Here is a 9847-nt window from a genome sequence, read left to right on the forward strand (position 1 = left end):
GAGAGACATGGGGCAAGAGAGGACGGGGGGCAAACGAGGCAGAGGGCAAGAGAGGCAGGGGGCAAAAGAGGACGGGGGCAAAAGAGGCAGAGGGCAAGAGAGCCACAGGGGCAAGAGAGGCAGGGGGCAAGAGAGGACGGGGGCAGGAGAGGCAGGGGGCAATAGAGGCATGGGGCAATAGAGGCAGGGAGCAATAGTGGCATGGGGCAAGAGAGGCAGGGGGCAGGAGGGGCTGGGGGCAAGAGGAGGATTCCCAGGGCCCTGCACTGACAGGGGTCATAGCAAGAGTGGAGTTGTTCTCATAACTGCTATGATTTTACAGTAAAAGATCATTTTGCTTGGTACATTTAGCCAGATCTCATATGTCCCATATGTTGCAGTCCAATTGTATTGGTTTATATAGCTCCAGTAACAACTGACACTTTGCAGATCCCAAACCTAGACCCAACATCCAGCCTTCATCCCTGCATTCATTACACCTTATCTTACTTTATCCTGACCACAGAGAGATTTTTAACGTTTATTTTTTATTTTTTTAAACACAGTGTCGAGTTACTAGCCTGGGTGAACCCAGACGAACCTGTTGGTCTGCAGGTTGGTCTGGACAGGGGCTCATTCATGTCCGTTTGCCCATTGCCCATTGTCCATTCATGTCAGATTTGCTAACAATTTTGTCTGGGTTCACCCAGGCTATCCAGGTACAGTATCTGTGGACTGTTTGCTTTGTCTTTTTCCCCAGTTTAATTATTTAAACTACATTCTTTATGTAATCAAGTTATCTTTATGTAATTAATTAATTTTTACAGAGCTGCATAACATATATTTAATGTCAGGCAAATGCAAACCGCAAATTATCAGAACATACATTAACCTGTGTTGATTAACAAGTTTAACAGAATCATGAATTCCAACACAAGCACAGTGGCATCCCTATTCCGCTTTTATGTTGAAGCTACTGAACTCCCGTTATAATTAGTCCTCAAGCCAGACCCCTTAATTTTGGTCCATCGGTACCATTCAAGGGGAATGAGTTTCATGGTGATTCATCTGAGGAAGGTCAGTATGACTGAAATGTTGTGAAGTGAAATAAAGTTTTTGCATTGCATAATGGACAGCGTGTGGGACTTCTTCAACAAGTACCACTGGTAACCCTTACCTTGTCTGACACACCTGTCCTAAAAAAGAGGTGTGCGAAAGCACTTTTGAACTGGCTAGAGTGAGAAAACATATGATAGCATTGCATTGGATTACATACATACAGCATTACATACATTACACAGTATGTAAAACATAACCATCAATAAAAAGTATGTGTTTTGAATGTGTGAAGTAAAGTGATCAGTATTTTAAGTTACTTTTACTTTACATTGTAAATGGAAAAGCAATACACTTCTAAATTGACTAAACTGTTTGCTAGAGGATCATCAGACATGATCAAATATATAATTAAAACATGCTATTTTTTTCTGCATTTTAATACTTTATACTAAACTGTATTACCAAATTATAAACATTTCTATTTTAGTTCATGCAATGTCATTTACAGTGCCATTAGCCGTCAATGTTGTCTCAAACTGTCTGTTTTGTGCCAGTGCGAATAGAGGGAAACAGAGAATTATGAAATATGAAACAGCTATTGTAACATGAACCCTTGTCCTGCTCTGTTGCTCAACGTTGACAGAGGCCAGTGCTTGAAGTGGAGAAAAAAAGGTGCTGGTACTCATCAGTCACATGTATCGTACACGGGGACTTTTATTCCACTATGTTTGAAAGATAAATACCGTAAAACTCCAAATAATAGCCCAGGCTTTTATTTTCCCAAATCGCCAAACTGCACAGGCTAGTATTAGAGACAGGCGTCTATATGAGACAGGCCTTTAATTCCCTTTACACAAAACGACGTTTCTTCCGTGATTTGGGAAAAGCCTGTAAAAGTCCTGGCAGGAAGCATGCATAAGGATGTAGATCCAGGAATGCACTAATATTTTGTTCGTAGTCCAGTTTGCAACAATTATTAGTTATTACTAAGTTGTAAACACTTCGGAAAAAAATATTTAAAACTGGATATACCAAAAAACGTTGATGTAATCGCTTCCTGCAAGGACTTTTACAGGCTTTCCCCAAATCACGGAAGAAACGTTGACGCAGCGGTATAGTAGCAGATAATCAGGCAAGTCTTATTTAAATAAACTCCTGGTGCACTTACAAACTTTCTAATGCCTCGTTATTGGACTAAATGTCATAGTTGTACTACTGCAGAAGTTTCGTACCATTCAGGGCACTATTAGTGGGGTAATTTACGAGATAAAAGTTGGTTCCATCATGACTGCAGAACGTCATTCGTTTCTGACGTCGCTACTCGACCAGGGCTCGACCAAGGGAAAAAAGGTTCTGGGAGGGTGTTTGGCTCGGGGTCATGGTGCAAAGAACCCTAGGGTAAAATTACTCCGAACCATCGCTGTTTCCCGAAACCATCGTAGCTTAAGAGTGTCGTGAAAACACTCGTAGATCTACGAGTGCTCCAGAGTACTCCTTACCGGCTAAGAGCGTCTTAACAGTACTTCTCACTGAGGTCACCAACAGGACATACAAAGGAATTACAATTTAGAATACATAATCCAATTTACGTTCCCATTCTTTATTGTGTTTACCTGTGATGAATCAGATTTTAGCGTGCAAAATAGCCTACATTTAATGGTCATAATAATATGATGAAAAGCGAACAAAAATGCAATCAAGTTATGAAACGAGACGTTGCCAGTTATCTTTGCTAAGTGAATATTTTATTAGGCCTATGAGGTAAAAAGCAGAGAAAGCAACATGTGGTTTGGTCTGTAGCCTACTGCATCAAAATCTAAGCTTACACATTTCCTCTCTTTCTTACTCGACTTCTTTCTTATCTTCAAACGTGTTCTTAAGTGACACCGCGAAAAATTATCGCATGGTGCAACAATCTAATCTTAAAATAATTACAATTATTTATGTGTCTGTGTGGTATATAACCTACTTGGGATGCTTACATGCAGATGTCAAAGTGTTTCTATTTTCGTATTGATGTGAATGAATGTGTAGATCCGAAGTTTAATAGGCCTATAGCTGTGACGTGCAGTCACCTGACATCACCGTCAAATCAGATGATATTTCAGAACTATTAACGTGGACAGCTGCCCTTAAGAGCATCTTAAGAGCAGTGCACGGGCGTTCACGCTACGATCATGTTCGGGGAACAGTCGGAAAAACCAAACGAACGATCGTAAGATGAATCGTAGAAAACCCTCTTAAGAGCGTGTCTCCGTCGTTATCGGGGAAGTGGGCCCAGGCCTCTACTGGAGACCGGCCTTTAACCCAAACCTGTAGCCACGCCAGGCGTTTAAAAGAGACAGGCGTCTCTTAGGGACTCGGCGATTATTTGAAGTTTTACGGTAGGCCTAGTGTACTTTTGACTCCACTACATTTTAAATATGAACATGAAGTACTTGTTGCTTTTAACCACATTTGATTCTTTAAATGCAATAATGCGACAGACCATCTTGAAGTTAATTTTTTCAATAGTTCAATTTGAACTTGGCTGAATTGGCTGTGGTAATGTGGTGACAACAGATTCTTCATCAGAACATCCTTTGTGTAGCCTGGGAGAACCCAGACAAAGTTAAGCAATTGAGCCTTTGAGATTTGAGAAGTGGTCTGGTGTTAACCAGGATCATTGTGAAATTGGAATGAAATTAGACAATCATCTGACATTCACCACATAGATATTTAGCCTCCATCATTAAACAATAAATAATCTACTCATCATTGAGTTATCTGGTTTTGTATTCGGCGGTGGAAATGTGTAAGATTTGTGAACAGAGAATGAATAATTATTTAAATTATATTATTGCATCCATTTGAGCAGTTGCAAAGTTATACAAATAGGTAAAATATTTTTGTTGGATGTAAGGAACTAAAGGACTGTTCAAGTCCTATGACCGACCAAAGGATGTATACCCTATTAATGGCCAATTATAAACATTACCATTACAATACATTTAAAAGGAAAAATACTTGTACTTCTGAATTCTTAAGTATTTTTTAAAAGCAAGTACTACTGTACTTCAACTTAAAGGAACCGTATGTAAGACATGTATTTCATTAAATCATAAAATGGCCCTGGTATGTCACTAGACATTAAGAAATCATGTTCATTTCAAATACTTATATCACTGACAACAGCAGTCCGGCCAGTTGCAGCCCTCAACTGATGTTGATGTTGTGTTTGCATGTCATGTTGTGTTTTGGCCTGATGCGCCACCCTCCACCTAATCACAAAGTCAGTTGTGTTTCGGCATCCGGGTTGGCAACCTCGAGTCAGGGGGGAGGGGATACACCACTCTACAGTAATTTGAAAGTGATTGCAGTACCAGTTTTGGCCACAATCTTACATATGGTTCCTTTAAGTAAAATCTGACTTATCAACTTTCACTTGTATTGGAGTAATTTGACAAGGTGTATCTATACTTTCTATAAGTAAAGGAATTGTGTACTTTGTCCACCTCTGCGTACGGTGTATCGATATCAGTAAATGTATCAGTTGGTATCGAGACACCAAATAGGCTATTATATTCTTAATTTTTACAGTGAATAAAAAATACTATTGGTGATGAATCACAGTGTGCTTACTGCTTAGGCCCATTTACATGCCTGCAAACTGAGAAGGGCTGAAAAAGGTTACATATTTGCAAAGTATTTGCTTTGGGCATTCCCCAGAAGAAAATGTGGGGATTTTAACATGTAAATAAAGCATTCTGGTGTACTCCGAGAAGACAATAAAGAGAACAAAATGCCAAAACCAATTGTACATGATATTTAACTATATTTCACTGTATTATCAATATCTGTAGCTTCATTGCTTCTAGTTATAATTCTAATTGCAGATGGCTTGCCATGTCTGATGTTTAACCTTTGAACGTTAAAACAACTTGCCATGGATGCACACTCTCTGCCAGGTCATGGAGCAACGGCAAGTAACCTAATGGAACGTTCCTCTGCTTTCAATAAATTTGATGTGTTCCCGCTTAAAACGCAATAGTTTTTAAACATGTTACTTATGCCGGTGTTGGAGTGTTTTGATTCACAATTCTAGACTGGTCGGCATTTTAAGACCGCCGCCTGCCTGTCAGAGAAGCAGTTTGGGGAAACAGGTGAGTGTCGCGTAGCGCCAAGCTCCTGGGAAATGTAGGCTAGTTGATTTAATTAGCCCCAGAGGGCACGCGGAACCTGATTTGGAGATGACAGAGTACTGGCAACTTAGGAGATCTGCCGGTACGCAAGAAAAAGTGTAGTGCGGCAGGTTGTCCATATTCCAGGACAATCGTTCACTTTGTGATACAAGCACCAAAATTGGCATGAATAATCACTAGAACCTACTTTTTGAGGAAAGCACATTAGCCACCTGAAAATCCAACATGGTGGCCATTTTTCAAGATGGCCGCCACATCAAATGTAAAAAAAACGTTTTTTTGCTGTAGAACTTTAATGGCTGGGCGTATTTACATTCTAGACATCAATTTGTATGTATTTTAACATGACAAAATAAATGGTGCAAAGAAAGAAATCTATTTCAAGGCTAGTTTCCAAGATGGCGGCCAGAAATAGTTGGACTGCACTAGAAAATCGTTTATCGAAGCTCACTCTCGAATATCGTTTATTCTCTCTCTCAAATATCGATCAAGGCCATACATACAAGTTGGGAAGACTGGTGTGAAAAGAAGCAGATGAAGAGTCCACAGTTTCAATTCTGGGAGCTTGTGATGTCAATGCAATTGGTGATGTTCTCTTTGATCAGGTCTTTCAGAGAAGCAAACTTCACTTTGTATTGTCAATCATTGTCTGCACTCATCCCCTTCTTCTTTGCAAACAATATTGTCAACTATGCTAGATGGCTTTCCATACACCTTAGAGACCTGGTCTCTTTACAACAAACACATCCTCAGTTGGCCAGCAAGGGAACTTTGTGGTCCACAAGACCCACAGAGTTTTCCGGATTGACTTTTGATCAAGCCCATGAACAGGCCAATGCAATTGTCAAAGGTGATGGTGGTGCCATTGGAATAACTGAGAACCCATCAGCCCTAATGTGTGTCTGACAAAACCAAAGTACCACCTAACTGGAAAAGTTTCCTGCGAGACAATGACAACAAGACTGAACTTTTTGGGTTTCTAGCTTACCTTATTGTGACTTGGTGTCCAGACAATGTGGTGATTGTGACCAATGAAGAAAATGGTCTTTGCATAAACCTGACAGACTGGAAGGCCTAAGTCCTTGCAACCATGAAGAGGCTGACACTAGAATCTTTCTGCATGCCCTTCATGCAGTTGCGTGTAACCTGCATTGTGTTGAACCTGTGCAATTCAGCCCTGCACACGCCCCAACTCGAACCCGCGAACAGCAGCACCTTGGATTGGGAGTCGAGCATGCTGACGATTGAGCTAAAAGCCCAGGCTACTAGCTCGCATGCCAGCAGCACTCTTGAGGCGTCAGGGAGTGAGGTTTACCAACGTTCCACACACACAGCTAAGCTACATGCGCGCAGAAGAAATCTGTGTTGATTAAGGCCTGTGACACGGATATTCTTGGTAAGTCGGATAGTCATGGTAAGTCTGTCAGATGGCATGCTTTTGTCCATGCCCTCACTGGTTGTGATGTTGTGTTTCGTGGTAGAGGGAAATGGACTGCCTGGCAATCCTGAGAAGTGTGCCCTGAAGTGTCTAATGTCTTTGAGAAGCTCAGTCAATACCCACCAGTAATGGATGATGTGGATCTTAGCACACTTAAATTTTGTCATAGCAATGTACAACAAGAACAGCACTGCTGATGGAATTGATGAAACATGACCTGACCTGTTTGCACGGAAGCAGAGGTCCTATGATGCCATTCCATCAACAAGGGCATCTCTTGCTAAACATGTGAAGTGTGCAACCTATCAAGCTGTCTGTATCTGGGGCCAGGCAAGTATATATCAAATGAATATGGAGAGTCCTGCCACGGGGTTGGAGGAAAGAAGGTGACATTTGGCAAGTAGTGGATGACACTCCCACCAATTGCTGAGAGCTGTCAACAATTGACTAAATGTGTCAAGACTGAATGTCTGGGAATATGTAAATGCTACAGCATTAGTCTTGAGTGTACTCCTTTGTGTGCCTGCAAATGCAATGATTAAATTAATTTGTAATGCAGACATTCTGATATGGCTATAGTTACAGAGCAGAGGTGTCACTAAATGTTACTGGGGCCCTGTCTCTTTCCCACACATTTCCTGTTAGTCTTTGTTGGTCTATTGAGGTAATACATGGTACACATATATATTGTACACATATATATTTAAACAAACACATGCATTTACTTAGTCCCCCTGCCTCCTCTGAAGTTCAGTTTAAACTAGTGATCATTTCCCGATCCAGCCCTGTCTCTCTTTCCTGCTAATTTCTTGTCAATCTGCACTATTATATTGAAATTATATTAAACTGAAAAAAGAACATGCACATGCCCCTGCCTCTGCTGAAGTAACCTAGCCAACATATGTTTTATTAACAAGAAACAATTCAATTATGCTAAAATTAGTACTAAAATGTGCTATTTTTCCCATTATATCATCAAAATGTGATTATCCAATTCCAATCCAAGTCAAAAACCAAGTATAATGGCTTTCAACGGTGGCCATCTTGGAAAATGGCGGCCATATTGGATTTTTTTGCGTGGCTAATGTGCTTTTTGGATAAAGTGGGTCCCAAAGAATATTTGTGCCAAGTTTGATGCTTGTATCACTAAAGGCTCCCACACACAGCTGCGTTCCGTCAATGCATGCCAGTGGGTGTTCCCGACGGTAGCTATGCAAATGACTTGAAGTAAAACCGTAATGTGATTGGTTGGTGCCGTCCGTAGATTGGCTTGATTGGCCGGTGCCGTCTGTCGGTGCAGCAACAGCTGAACTCCTCAACGCGAGCGGCGGGAGAAACGCGACGCGACGGACCCTCAATTCAGTTCGGCAACGGATCACGTGAGCCCATGTAAAGTGAATGGGATGCGTCTCCAGCAACGCGAAGCACGCAGCTGTGTGTGGGAGCCGAAAGTGAACGATGGTTTCACTAATCTGCCGCATTATGCAGGTACGCTTAGGAGTAAAATGTAGAAGTGCCGGCGTACCGGTGAATACCGGCCCACTTCTATCACTGACACAGGTTCACAATGAATCAGATGTAGCCTACCTAAGAGCAGGCCTGTATCTAGACTGCTCAGATTGGGGGGGGGGGGGGCAAATATCATTTTTGAGTTGGCACAATGAATGGACCATTTTCCTAGTAAACATCATGTACTGTAGGCATAGGCTTTGATTTGGGAACCCAAAATCATTGTTTCCCCTAGACATTTTTCCAGCAGCAGGGGTGCTAGTCACAGTTAAGCTAGGAAGAAACTCCTTGAGGACTTCTGGCGAGTTTTGTCAAAAGAAATGGACAGATTGAGTTACAAATATGACATGGCCTAACCATCAACAGATTCAAGGCATCTGCTATGGAAAAAAGGATTATCGCAGGACTTGAACTGGTCAGTGGTCACAATAAAAACCTTAGTATCAGCATAGACAGGATTACTCATGTTTGTCTTTTGTGTTCTATTTCAGTTTTTTCATTTACAGTACATTATAAATTGGTAAAAATTGATACAAAACAAAAAATAAAATAAAATGGCACAGCACAGAAAATTATTATTGATAATGAATTGAAAATGAAACCTTCATAGCAAAGGTCATCCATGTGAGCTAGACTACTAACATTATTTAATGGCATTACATTGTTTTGATGGTGGTCTAATTGAGTGCCTATCCCTTTAAGGATGCAAGAAAGTAATTTGATTTCTGAGGAAGGCTTGCTTGAGTCTGGAAAAATAGTTGTGCATAAGGATATGTGGATGCATTTCATTAGCCTATGTTTTCTGTCATTAGTTAAATACATAGAAAATGCAATAGAAAGGATACTCTATGGCTAAGCAATTTACAAAAAAAATATGTAGACATAAATAGTTTGCATTTAGTTTAGTTTCACATAGTTTTAAATTTCAGCCCAAAGTTGGAGACCATGTAGAATGCTGCCATTTCAAAACCGCCCTCCACAGCTTATTGTACAGATGCGTGCTTCATATCCTCATATCCGGTAAGGTCTGCTGTTGAGAATAATGGGTGCACAGAATGCAAATATGATTTAATTTCATGTAAGTGTACATCAGATCCGGACATGCCTTCCCCGTGCACATGATTTGTGCAAATTAAAGTAAGATCAGTTTGATAGCATAGTCTGTACCACTGTGAGTGTGCAGAATGTTACAATATGATAAACATTTCAACATGTGTGGCAGTTTCTTGAAGAAAAAAACACAACAAGGGATGACTATTAAATCGTGCTGTCCTCTGCTGTTGTGTTGGTGATGACAAACGTTTTTCAAAAAGCACTGCACTGAGCCAAGCAATCGACCTTAAAATGGCAGGATCACCGACTATGTCAATTGAGCCTGCGATGGTCCAACTGAGACTCCAATAGTTCCAATGTAAGGGAACTTAAAAATCAATATGGATTAGGCCTATATGTTTAATCCACATAATTATGCAATTGGATAGGCCGATCAGAAACATTGAACCTATTGTTGAGCCTTATCTTTTAAGAGCACTGATAGGGCTGTGGCCATGGACTGATGAGAAAGAATAAGCCTGAACCACATCTTCATATGAGTTGCTGGTATCAGCATTATCACATATGTATTCAGATTTTGCTCACAGACTTATACTACTTGAATTGAATTTAATTATTCAATTAAAGG

This window comes from Alosa pseudoharengus, unplaced genomic scaffold (assembly GCF_046254945.1).
Source record: "Alosa pseudoharengus isolate Yale_2024_CS ecotype anadromous, Long Island Sound unplaced genomic scaffold, YU_APseudo_1.1 YU_APseudo_1.1_scf_8, whole genome shotgun sequence".
NCBI classification, from domain to species: Eukaryota; Metazoa; Chordata; class Actinopteri; order Clupeiformes; family Clupeidae; genus Alosa; species Alosa pseudoharengus.